Source organism: Rhinopithecus roxellana, chromosome 6 (genome assembly GCF_007565055.1).
Source record: "Rhinopithecus roxellana isolate Shanxi Qingling chromosome 6, ASM756505v1, whole genome shotgun sequence".
NCBI classification, from domain to species: domain Eukaryota; kingdom Metazoa; phylum Chordata; class Mammalia; order Primates; family Cercopithecidae; genus Rhinopithecus; species Rhinopithecus roxellana.
In genome coordinates, this window is record NC_044554.1 from 96,846,081 (window position 1) to 96,858,268 (window position 12,188).

Genomic DNA, 12,188 nt, shown 5'->3' on the forward strand with positions numbered 1-12,188 from the left:
GAGCCACCGCACCCAGCTGGGAAGAGTGTTTCAATGCAGTTCAGCGAACACTCAATGCTGTAATGATGGAGGCTGGGCATGGGGTCAGCCCTGAGGGGGTGCCCAGTTGGTGTGGACAGCCAGACTTGGAGACTAAGAAGGGAGGAGGTTCAAAGTGAGCTCCAGGAAGACTTGGCTTCTGTAGGAGGTATGAACCCATAGGGAGGGAGGGGACTCAGGGTGGAGAGGGTGGTGTTCAGGGAACAGCTAATTGTTCCTCGTGGCTGGGATGCATGACCTGTATATTAACAGTTATAACCGAGCCAGGCACGGTGACTCACACCTGTAATCCCAGCACTTTGGGAGGCTGAGGCGGGCGGATAACCTGAGGTCAGGAGTTCGAGAGCAGCCTGGCCAACATGGTGAAACCCCATCTCTACAGAAGATGCAAAAATTAGCTGGATATGATGGTGCATGCCTGTAATCCTGGCTACTCGGGAGGGTGAGGCTTGAGAATGGCTTGAATCCGAAAGTCGAAGTTTGCAGTGAGCTGAGATCATACCACTGTACTCCAGCTTGGGCAACAGAGTGAATAAAATAAAATAAAATAAAATAAAATAAGTAGGGATTTGCCAAGGTGACGTGGGTCCTGCTGGGATGTTGCTGAGCTCACCTGAGCTCACCTGCCCCTGCCCAGCAGATCTAGCCTCCCACGTGTGCCTCAGGAGGTAGGCAGGGGCCCCCAACCTTCACAGGCACCCCCTCCCTCACTGATGGCCCCCAGTATTATTCAGAGCAACAGCCTGTGGCCAACAGACCTTACCTGGCTGCTGGTGGGTGGAGCTTCAAAGGGCAGCTCACCTGAGAGGGACACCTTTTGTCCTTGCTCCAGGTGAGAGAAGACAGGCTTCTGCCTTGTTAAAGTTTGCATTTGGGGGGCTGGACGCGGTGGTTCACGCACTTTGGGAGGCCAAGGTGGGTGGATCATGAGGTCAGGAGTTCGAGACCAGCCTGGCAAACATGGTGAAACCCCATCTGTACTAAAAATACAAAAATTAGCCAGGCATGTTGGTGGGCACCTGTAATGCCTCCTACTCGGGAGGCTGTGGCAGGAGAATTGCTTGAACCCGGGAGGCGGAGGTTGCAGTGAGCCCAGATTGTGCCACTGCACTCTAGCCTGGGTGACAAACTGAGACTCCATCTCAAAAAAAAAAAAAAAAAAAGTTTGTATTTGGGTGTTTCTACTTCTTCTAGTAGCTGAATCTGATGCTGTCTGATGTGAGGGTTGGGGTCCTGGCCTTGGCCCCTGCCCTAGACCCAGGACCCAGTGATGGCCGGGGATCCGAAGGGGGTGTTCTCCCAGCTGACCTCTCACCCAGGCCTTTTGTCTCCACTGAAACTGCTGATTTGGTCATTTTCTTGCTGATGCCGGCTGTGACCAGCAGCCTCAGGAGAGGATTTTTGATGGGAAGAGGGAGCTGGGAATACTTTTTGAGCCAGAGCTGCATTCTCTGAGGCCTGCAATGGGCCAGCCATGGGAGAGGCCTGGGCTGCTTTCTCTATATAGGCCAGGTGGCTATCTCTCTGGTATACTACTGATTTATTTGTTTGTTTATTATTTTACTTTTTGGGAATAGAGACAGAGGCTTTCTATGTTGCCCAGGCTGGTCTGGAACTCCTGGCCTCAAGTGATCCTCCCACCTCGGCCTCCCAAAGCGCTGGGATTACAGGCTCCAGGCACTACGCCTGGCCTATTTTTATTTTTTTGTTTTTCGTTTTAGAATCCACAAGACAGCCACAGGATGGGATATTTTTGCAGTGCCTGAACTGCTGTTTAGAAGGCATTTGTTATAATGTGGAGAAACATTTATGTATTTAAGTCCACCGGAAAAACACACTTCATAAAACTGTGAGTATGGAGCCGAGCTCAGTGGCTCATGCCTGTCATCCCAGCGAGTGGGGAGGCTGAGGTGGGAGGATCGCTTGAGCCCAGGAGTTGGAGGCTGTAGTGAGCTATGATCGTGCCATTGCACTCCAGCCTGGGCAACAGAGCAAGATCCCATCTTTATTTCACCTTTTTAAAAAATTGTAGGCCAGTTGTGCTGGCTCACACCTGTAATCCCAGCACTTTGGGAGGCCAAGGCAGGAGGATTGCCTGAGTCCCGGAGTTCGAGACCAGCCTGGGCAACATGATGAAACCCCGTCTCTACTAAAAATACAAAAAGTTAGCTAGGCATGGTGACACACGTCCGTAATCCCAGCTACTCAGGAGACTGATGCAGGAGAATCACTTGAACCCACGAGGTGGAGGTTGTAGTGAGCCAAGATCACACCACTGCACTCCAGCCTCGGTGAAAAAGTGAAACCTTGTCTCAAAAAAACTGGTAACTGTGGTGGGTTTGGGTGGGGGGAGTCCGTGGGATTTTTTTCTTCCCTTTTCTGTATTTTCCTGCAACAGGCATGTGCTGCTTTGGGGACTAATAAAAGAAACTTAAACCCAAACCGCTTCTGTTGAAATGATTGGATGTTGCTGTAGCCTTTCCGCCTAGCAGAGCAGAGGCAGCCCAGGACGGCAGGTGGCACAGGCTGGGAATGGCGTCACCATGGAGATACCAGCTAAGGCCATCACACTGGTGGCCATAGCCTTACTTTCAACTGCATGGACTTTGCCTGTATCCAGTTCTCCCCGCCTTGGTGTATATGGGTCTTGGAGGAAGCCCTGGTACCTCCCTGCAGGTTGGCACAGTGCTAGTGGAAACAGCCCAGTGGTAAAGGAAGGCTATAGTAGCTCTCTGCTGCTCGGTGATAGGGGGACTTCCCCTCTTTGGGGGTTTCCAAGATGCATGGGGGCTTTTTCTATGCAGCCTACCCGGATTTCCCAAAGGAAGATAACAAGGCCTCCCCTGCTGGGTGAAGGAAAGTTGACATGGCGCCGGGTGTGGTGGCTCACGCCTATAATCCTAGTACTTTGGGAGGCCAAGGCAGGCAGATCACCTGAGGTCGGGAGTTCGAGACCAACCTGACCAACATGGAGAAACCCCGTCTCTACTAAAAATATAAACTTAGCCTGGCGTGGTGGCGCATGCCTGTAATCCCAGGTACTCGGAAGGCTGAGGCAGGTGAATCGCTTGAACCCAGGAGGCAGAGGTTGCAGTGAGCCGAGATCACATCATTGCACTCCAGCCTGGGCAACAAGAGAGAAACTCTGTCTCAAAACAAAAACAAAAATAAAAAAACTTTGCATGTATTGTGGTGATAAATGAAGACCACCCCAAAGAGAACAAGCAAAGCCTGCTTATTCAGACCTTGCTATTGTAAGAGAAGTGGACCAGCAAAGGCCAGCAAAAATTTTAAAAAGCTTTATTTATGCTTTGATATAGGGTCTTGCTGTGTTGTCCAGGCTGGTCTTGAACTCCTGGGCTAAAGCAATCCTCCATGCCTCAGCCTCCCAAGTAGCTGGGATTACAAGCACGCACCACTGCTCCTCATTTATGGAAAACTTTTTTTTTTTTTTTTTGAGACAGAGTCTTGCTCTGTCGCCCAGGCTGGAGTGCAGTGGCCAGATCTCAGCTCACTGCAAGCTCCGCCCCCGGGGTTTACGCCATTCTCCTGCCTCAGCCTCCGGAGTAGCTGGGACTACAGGCACCCGCCACCTCGCCTGGCTCGTTTTTTGTATTTTTTAGTAGAGACGGGGTTTCACCGTGTTAGCCAGGATGGTCTCGATCTCCTGACCTCGTGATCCGCCCGTCTCGGCTTTCCAAAGTGCTGGGATTACAGGTTTGAGCCACCGCGCCCTGGCCACTTTTTTTGTTTTTAATAAATTTCTTGCCGGGCGCGGTGGCTCAAGCCTGTAATCCAAGCACTTTGGGAGGCCGAGACGGGCGGATCACAAGGTCAGGAGATCAAGACCATCCTGGCTAACCCGGTGAAACCCCGTCTCTACTAAAAATACAAAAAACTAGCCGGGCGAGGTGGCGTGCGCCTGTAGTCCCAGCTACTCCGGAGGCTGAGGCAGGAGAATGGCGTAAACCCGGGAGGCGGAGCTTGCAGTGAGCTGAGATCCGGCCACTGCACTCCAGCCTGGGCGACAGAGCAAGACTCCGTCTCAAAAAAAAAAAAAAAAAAAAATTTCTTTTATTTGTACTTTTTTTTTTTTTTTTTTTTTTGAGACATGGTCTATCACCCAGGCTGGAGTCCAGTGACGCTATCATAGCTCACTGCAGCCTCCAACTAATGGGGTCAAGCGATTCTCCTGCCTCAGCCTCCCAAGTAGCTGGGACTACAGACACTCACAATCATGCCTGGCTAATTTTTGTATTTTTAGTAGAGACACGGTTTTCCCATGTTGGCTAGGCTAGTCTCCAACTCCTGACCTCAAGTGATCCACCCAACTCAGCCTCCCAAAGTGCTGGGATTACAGGTGTGAGCCACTGAGCCCGGCCTAGAGTCAGTTGTTTTTGTTGTTGTTGTTTTAAGAAAGGGTCGCCGGGCGCGGTGGCTCAAGCCTGTAATCCCAGCACTTTGGGAGGCCGAGACGGGCGGATCACGAGGTCAGGAGATTGAGACCATCCTGGCTAACACGGTGAAACCCCGTCTCTACTAAAAAATACAAAAAACTAGCCGGGCGAGGTGGCAGGCGCCTGTAGTCCCAGCTACTGGGGAGGCTGAGGCAGGAGAATGGCGTGAACCCGGGAGGCGGAGCTTGCAGTGAGCTGAGATCCGGCCACTGCACTCCAGCCCGGGCGACAGAGCGAGACTCCATCTCAAAAAAAAAAAAAAAAATTAAAAAAAAAGAAAGGGTCTGCCAGGCGCGGTGGTTTACGCTTATAATCCCAGCACTTTGGGAGGCCAAGGCAGACAGATCACGAGGTCAGGAGTTTAAGACAGCCTGACCAACATGGTGAAACCCTATCTCTACTAAATATACAAAAATTAGCCTGGTGTGGTGGCACATGCCTGTAATCCCAGCTATTCAAGAGGCTGAGGCAGGAGAATCGCTAGAACCCGGGAGGTGGAGTTTGCAGTGAGCCGAGATCGCACCACTGCTCTCCAGCCTGGGGGACAGAGTGAAGATTCCATCTCAAAAAAAAAGAAGGGGTCTCAGTCTCTCTCCCAGGCTGGAGTGCAGTGGTGCGATCACAGCTCACAGACTTCTGGCCTCAAGCAGTCCTCCTGCCTCAGCCTCCCGAGTAGCTGGGACCACAGGCGAGTGCCACCACGCCTGGCTAATTTTTTGTTTTATTTTTTGTAGGGATGGGGACCTATGTTGCCCAGGCTGGCCTCAGCGTCCTGCTGTCAAGCTATCCTCCCACCTCAGCCTCCCAAAGCACTGGGATTATAGGCATGAGCCACCATGCCAGGCCAACTCAGTGTTTTAACCACTGTACTCCCTGCTGGTCACGTGAAGCAGTGGCTGTGAGCAAGCATTGATAGGGACACCTGGGATATCACCCTGTGACTCATGTATGCAGCAGAAGCCGGAGGCTGAGGCCTGATCACGTGGGTATCTTCCCGCTGGGTAACCCCTGAACCAGCTTTTTCAAACAACGGCCTTGAGAGTGGGAGAATGTAGAAGGAAGAGGCCACCCCTCTGCTGTGTACAGCGCCCACATTCACTAAGTGACAGGGGACTTTGTAGAGATGAGGGTTTTGTTTTTTGTTTTTTTTTTTTTTTTTTTTACGGAATCAAGGCTGCAATGAGCTCTGATTACACCGCTGCACTCCAGACTAGGCAACAGACAGGGACCCTGTCTCAAAAAAAAAAAAAAAAGAAAGAAAGAAAAAGAGAGAGAGAAGAAGGAGGAGGCTGGGTGCACTGGCTCACACCTGTAATCCCAACACTTTGTTCGTTTGAGAGGGAGTCTCACTCTGGGATCTCTGCTCACTGCACCCTCCGCCTCCTGGGTTCAAGTGATTCTCCTGCCTCAGCCTAGCAAGGAGCTGGGATTACAGGCACGTGCCACCACGCCTGGCTAATTTGTGTATTTTTAGTAGAGACAGGGTTTCCCCATGTTGGCCACGCTGGTCTCGAACTCCTGACTTCAGATGATCTGCCTGCCTCAGCCTCCCAAAGTACTAGGATTACAGGCATGAGCCACTGCGCCCGGCCAGGGAGACTTTGTTTAAGGACCTTGCATGCTGCTGGTGTGGCTCCCGCTGGGATGGACATCACAGCTCCCCTGAAGCCTCAGGTGCTCATGGCCTCCACTCACCCTGGGGTCACTTCCTCCCTGGGTTCCAGGCTGGGCCACACACTCCCAGCTTCCTCCTGCCAGGGGAAGTCTCTAAAAGGTGCTGGCTAAGGGCCCCTCTGGAGTCCATCAGTTTCCAGCCTCAAGGCCGTCCTCTACAGCTGCTATTCCGCACTTAGCCCCACAGTCCCTGAGTCCTGTGGTTGCACATCTATGCGTTATGTCACCCGGTCCAAGGCAGTGACACACCCTGAAGCTTGTTTATTCTGAGTTTCCAGGAGCCGTCTGCCGGGGACACTGCCCTGGGCCAGGCTGGACTCTTTCTCCCCTGATTCCTGTAGGACTGCTCCCAGACGCCTCTGCAAGACCACACTTTCTCTCCCAGGCCAGGTCTAAGTGGGCATCTCTTCTGGGTTCTTTTGCATCCTTCTGATACTTTTTTTTTTTTTTTTTGAGATGGAGTCCCGCTCTGTCACCCAGGCTGGAGTGCAGTGGCACAGTCTGGACTCGCTGCAACTTCCGCCTCCTGGGTTCAAGTGATTCTCCTGCCTCAGCCTCCTGAGTAGCTGGAATTACAGGTGCCCGCCACCACACCTAGCTAATTTGTGTGTTTTTGGTAGAGACGGGGTTTCGCCATGCTGGCCAGGCTGGTCTCAAACTGCTGACCTCAGGTGATCCAACCGCCTTCGGCCTCCCAAAGTGCTGGGATTATAGGTGTGAGCCATTACACCTGGCCTGGGCCACAAACATTTGTGTGTTTGTTCATTTGTTTGGTTGTTTTTTTGAGATGGAGTTTCATTCTTGTCGCCCAGGCTGGAGTGCAATGGTGCAATCTTGGCTCACCGCAACCTCCGCTTCCCAGGTTCAAGCAATTCTCCTGCCTCAGCCTCCCGAGTAGCTGGGATTACAGGCATGCGCCACCACGCCCGATTAATTTTGTATTTTTAGTAGAGATGGGGTTTCTCCCTGTTGGTCAGGCTGGTCTCAAACTCCCGACCTCAGGTGATCCGCCTGCCTCGGCCTCTCAAAGTGCTGGGATTACAGGTGTGAGCCACCGCGCCTGGCCTGGGCCACAGACATTTAATTCTTTAAGTGTGGGGCTTTACGGGCAGCTTCCTGGAGGAGGCGACAGCCTAGGTGTGCCTTGAAGGATGGATGTGGCAGGCAGAGGGTGACGGTGGGAAGAACCGTGAAGAGCTCAAGCGGCCAAGGAATGGGGACTGAGATGAGGGCAGAGGAGTGGCAGGACTCAGTCAGGGAGGGCCTTGTATGGCTGGGCTGTAAAACTGGGCTTTTTCCTAAGGGCAGTAGGGAGCCCTGGAGGGTTCTAGGCAGGGGAGAGACGAATTTTAGACCTCAAGCCTGGTTCGCTAGGCCATGTGGGGACTGCAAGGTGACAGATGGGAGGAAACGGTCTGGACCTTAGGTGTGAGCTGAGAAAAACCAAGTCATTAAGAACGGGATCCCTACACTCTGGGTTTCCATCTCCTCCCAGCAACCCAAGGGACTCCAGCCCCTGATGCCTCTGACGCTGGGACGAGGGTTTTGCTGCCTGCAGTTGAGGTGCAAGGCGGACCTCAGCTGTCTGCCTCCGAAAGCTCCCAGTGTCCTGGCAGGGGGTAATTAGCCAAGCCTCACAGGGCCAGGGACAAGGACATGCTTGTTTTTCCAAGCCTGCTGTCCCACTGTGAAAATCAACATTGTTTTGTGTCCTTAAAGGGATATTAGGCTGGGTGGGTGGCTCACACCTGTAATCCCAGCACTTTGGGAGGCCAAGGAGGGCAGATCACCTGAGGTCAGGAGTTTGAGACCAGCCTGGCCAACATGGTGAAACCCCGTCTTTACTAAAAATATAAAAATTCCCTGGGTGTGGTGGCGGGCGCCTGTAGTCCCAGCTACTCAGGGAGGCTGAGGCAGGAGAATGGTGTGAACCTGGGAGGCGGAGCTTGCAGTGAGCTGAGATCGTACCACTGTACTCCAGCCTTGGTGACAGAGAGAGACTCCGCCTCAAAATAAATAAATAAATAAATAAATAATAAAAAATAAATTACCTGGGCGTGGTGGCTGGTGCCTGCAATCCCAGCTACTCAGGAGGCTAAGGCAGGAGAATTGCTTGAACCCGGGAGGTGGAGGCTGCAGTGAGCCAAGATCGCAGCATTGCACTCCAGCCTGGGCAACAAGAGCGAAACTCCAGTTCAAAAAAAAAAAAAAAAGAGGGGGGGACACCTGTCAGGTAGTGCAGGGCAGAGGGACTGTTTCTGTACAAAGCATTTCACCCTCGCCTTTTCTTGCTGATCGGGCAAGAAGAAGAAGACGCCACGATCTTAGTCCAGAGCGGTCAGTTCTGATAAAAGATTTAGCAAGGGCCAGGCACAATGGCTCACACCTGTAATCCCAGCACTTTGGGAGGCTGAGGCAGGAGGATCACTTGAGCCCAGGAGCTCAAGACCAGCCTGGGCAACATAGCAAGATCCCATGTCTACAAAAAAATTAGAAAATTAGCTGGGTCTGGTGGTGTCCACCTGCAGTCCCAGCTACTCAGGAGGCTGAGGCAGGAGGATTGCTTGAGCCAGGCGGTTGAGGCTACAGTAAGCCATGATTATGCCACTGTACTTCAGCCTGGATGACAGAGCAAGACCTCATCTCAAAAAAAAAAAAAAGGTTTAGCAAGGAGGAGGAAATGGCCAAAATGAAGTTTTTGTGTCTTTGGCAGGAGGATGTCTGTGAATGTCATCAGTGAGCTGGTGCCTGTCCCCCTCTACCCTGGAGCTGAAGGCAGCTTCTACATAAACCCTCCTGGGGCCTGCTCCGTGACTCAGTTTCCCCATCATGTGCTGCTGCTTTTTTTTTTTTTTTTTTGAGACGGAGTCTCACTCTGTCACCCAGGCTGGAGTGCAGTGGCACGATCTTGGCTCACTGCAAGCTCTGCCTCCCAGGTTCACGCCATTCTCCCGCTTCAGTCTCCCAAGTAGCTGGAACTACAGTCACCCGCCACCACGCCCAGCCAATTTTTTGTATTTTTTTAGTAGAGACGGGATTTCACCGTATTAGCCAGGATAGTCTCGATCTCCTGACCTCGTGATCCACCTGCCTTGGCCTCCCACAGTGCTGGGATTACAGGCGTGAGCCACCGCGCCCAACCGTGCTGCTGCTGTTTTTTTTTTTCTCTTTTGTTAAGGCTTCCCCTCCACCCTCCCTGCAGGGTCACTGGACTGGTACCCCGTGCAGGGAAGTACACCAGTGTGTGGCCTCGGACCTCACAGTCCTTTCTGCTCACTCATTGACCTGTTTGCAACTCTGGACTCAAAACTGACATTGCAAACTGAGGTTCCCAGAGTAATTCTAACCCTTTGGGAATCGCCCCACCCCTAGACCGTGAGCACGCCAAAGGCATGGTCCATCAGTCCAGGTCACCCTTGTATGCCACTGGATGCATGAAGGAATGTTGACCAGCCTACCTAAGGTCCTGCGTCTGCTCCCAGTAGCCTGATGCCGGGACCTCAAATTGCAGGCTGAGAAGAGAACATAGGAGATGAGCCTTTTATAAGGCTAACCAGAGGGTCAGAAGAAGACTTGGGCTTCAGCCGGGTGCGGTGACTCACGCCTGTAATCCCAGTACTTTGGAAAGTTGAGGTGAGAGGATCACTCGAGGCCAGGAGTTTGAGATCAGCCTAGGCAACACAGTGAAACCCCATCTCTAAAAAGTTAAAAAATCAGCCGAGTGTGATGGTGCATGCCTGTAGTACCAGCTATGCAGGAGGCTGAGGTGGGAGGATTGCTTGAGCCCAGGAGTTCAAGGCTGCAATGAGCTATGATCACACTCCAGACTAGGCAGCAGAGAGAGACCCTGTCTCAAAAAAAAAAAAAAGAGAGAAGAGGAGGCTGAGTGCAGTGGCTCACACCTGTAATCCTAACACTTTGTTTGTTTATTTGCTTGTTTGTTTGAGAGGGAGTCTCACTCTGTCGCCCAGGCTCGAGTTCAATGGCAGGATCTCAGCTCACTGCAACCCCTGTCTCTCAGGTTCAAGCGATTCTCCTGCCTCAGCCTCCCAAGTAGCTGGGATTACAGGCACCCGCCACCATGCCCAGCTAATTTTTGTATTTTTAGTAGGGACGGGGTTTCACCATGTTAGCCAGGCTGGTCTTAAACTGCTGACCTGCCCACCTCGGCCTCTCAAAGTGCTGAGATTACTGAGCTACTGCACCCGGCCTTGTGATTCCAACACTTTGAGAGGCCAACGTGGGAGGACTACTTGAGGCCAGAAGCTTGAAACCAGCCTGGGCAACATAGTGAGACCCCGTTTCTACAAAAATAAACAAATTAGTCAGGCATGGTGGTGCACGCCTATAGTCCCAGCCACTCAGCAGACTGAGGCTAGAGGATTGGTTGAGTTCAAGACTGCAGTGAACCATGACTGTGCCACTACAACAGAGGGAGACCCTGTCTCGGTAGAAAGAAAGGAAAGAAAGAAAGAGAGAGAGAGAGAGAGAGGGAGGGAGGGAGGGAGGGAGGGAGGGAGGGAGGGAAGGAAGGAAGGAAGGAAGGAAAGAAGGAAAGGAAAGGAAAAAGGAAGGAAGGAAGGGAAAGAAAGAGAGAGAAAGGAAGAGAGAGGAAGGAAGAGAGAGAGAGAAAGGAAGGAAGAAGGAAGGAAAGAAGGAAGGAAGGAAGGAAGGAAGGAAGGAAGGAAGGAAGGAAGGAAGGAAGGAAGGAAGGGGGAGGAAACATCAAGAATTTGCATGCACAGAGGAAGGCCATATGAGGACAGAGCAAGAAGGCAGCCGCCTGCAAGCCAAGGAAAGAGGCCTCAGGAGCAACCAACCCCGCCAACACCTTGACCTTGGACTTCCAGCCTCCAGAACTGTGAGAAAATAACTTTCTGTGGTTTGATCCACTCAGCCTGTGGTATTTTACTATGGCAGCCCAAGCTGACTCATGCACCAGGAATTTCCACGGGACTGTGTCACACTTGCAAACGTCATCTGTGACTATGCTGGTGGGAGGACAGCAGATCTGGGGACCGGGCTCTGCAGCCTTCCCAAATGCAGCTTCCTGCGATTCCATTCTTCCACTTTGGCAGTAGAATGAGTCAGTGGAAGATTTGCAAACACGGAGCTAAAGGAAGATCTGGAAAGGAGGAGATGCACTGGGGAACGTGAAGGGCATTTGGAGCCCTGCCCCGTCCTTTCCCAGGCCCCTGGAGCCCATCCAGCTGACCACAGGCACTGCTGAAATCCACCAGAGCAATAGAAAAATTAGCCAGGTGCAGTGGTGCTTGCTGTAAACCCAGCTTCTTGGGAGGCTGAGGCACAAGAATCACTTGAACCCAGGAGGTGGAGGTTGCAGTGAGCCAAGATCACACCACTGCACTCCAGCCTGGGCGACAGAGTAAGACCCTGTCTTAAAAAGAAAAAAAAAAAAAAGGCTGGGCACAGGTGGCTCAAACCTGTAATCCCAGCAGTTTGAGACAAAGGTGGGTGGATTACCTGAGGTCAGGAGTTTGAGACCAGCCTGGCCAATATGGTGAAACCCCATCTCTACCAAAAATACAAGAATTAGCCAGGCATGTTGGCACACGCCTGTAATCCCACCTACTTGGGAGCCTGAGGCAGGAGAATGGCTTTTAGGTTGGGAGGTGGAGGCTGCAGCGAGCCAAGATCGTGCCACTGCACTCCAGCCTTGGTGACAGGGGGTCTGTCTTTAAAGAAGAAAAAAAAAAGGTGCCCAACAGTATCTAGCACAGCAACTCCTCCACTGCATCGAGGCTGCCTGCCTGCCCACACTCGGCTGCAAGCTGCTGTCTCTCCAAGTTTCTTGTTGGCCTGAGGCCCAGAGAAGAAAGCCGGTGTGTCGTGAGTCCCCTCTCCCCACTGACATTCCTGACAACAACTCCCCATCAGGAAGGGAGTATTGGGGCTGGAGACTGGTCATCCCTCTGGCCCCTTTGCCCTGGGTTTGGGATTCGCACCCAGGAGACCCATGGAAACACTGAGACCCCAGTCACAGCAGAGGCTCCAGGT

At 52.3% G+C, this 12,188-nt stretch overlaps 1 long non-coding RNA gene across 1 annotated transcript; it reads left to right on the forward strand.

The window, feature by feature from the left end:
* On the forward strand, positions 1–2,116 carry LOC115898154. Its single transcript, XR_004057871.1, has 3 exons — positions 1–187; positions 1,761–1,888; positions 2,072–2,116. It is a non-coding gene; the product is annotated as an uncharacterized LOC115898154 (long non-coding RNA).
* Positions 2,117–12,188: the final 10,072 nt, after the last annotated feature.